The sequence below is a fragment of the Acanthisitta chloris genome, unplaced genomic scaffold (assembly GCF_000695815.1).
Source record: "Acanthisitta chloris isolate BGI_N310 unplaced genomic scaffold, ASM69581v1 scaffold22092, whole genome shotgun sequence".
In the NCBI taxonomy this organism is placed as follows: domain Eukaryota; kingdom Metazoa; phylum Chordata; class Aves; order Passeriformes; family Acanthisittidae; genus Acanthisitta; species Acanthisitta chloris.
Window position 1 is genome coordinate 2146 of NW_008659080.1, and position 765 is coordinate 2910.

The window sequence follows — 765 nt, forward strand, 5'->3', positions numbered from 1 at the left end:
GGTGTGCAGTAGTGGGAGGTTTTGGGGGGAGGTGGTGTGGCACACTGGGAGGTACTGGGTGGTGCTGGTGCAGGACACTTGGGATCACTGGTGCAGTTACTGGGAGGCTCTGGGAACACTGGTGCCGTCACTGGGATCACTGGTGCAGTCACTGGGAGCACTGGTGCCGTCACTGGGAGCACTGGTGCCGTCACTGGGAGCACTGGGATCACTGGTGCCGTCACTGGGAGGCACTGGGATCACTGGTGCAGTCACTGTGTGGCACTGGGAGCACTGGTGCAGTTTCTGGGATCACTGGTGCCGTCACTGGGTGGCACTGGGAGCACTGGTGCCGTAACTGGGTGGCACTGGGAGCACTGGTGAGGTCACTGGGTGGCACTGGTGCTGTCACTGGGACCACTGGTGCAGTCACTGGGATCACTGATGAAGTTACTGGGAGCACTGGGAACACTGGTGCCGTCATTGGGAGCACTGGTGCCGTTACTGGGAGCACTGGGAGCACCGATGCAGTTACTGGGAGCACTGGGAACACTGGTGCCGTCACTGGGAGCACTGGTGCCGTTACTGAGAGCACTGGGAGCACTGATGCAGTCACTGGGAGCACTGGGAACACTGGTGCCTTCACTGGGAGCACTGGGATCACTGGTGCCGTCACTGGGAGCACTGGGAGCACTGGTGCCGTTACTGGGAGCATTGGGAGCACTGGTGCAGTACCAGTACAGAACACTGGAGGGCGCCGAAGCTCTGGGCGGAGCACTGAGCGAT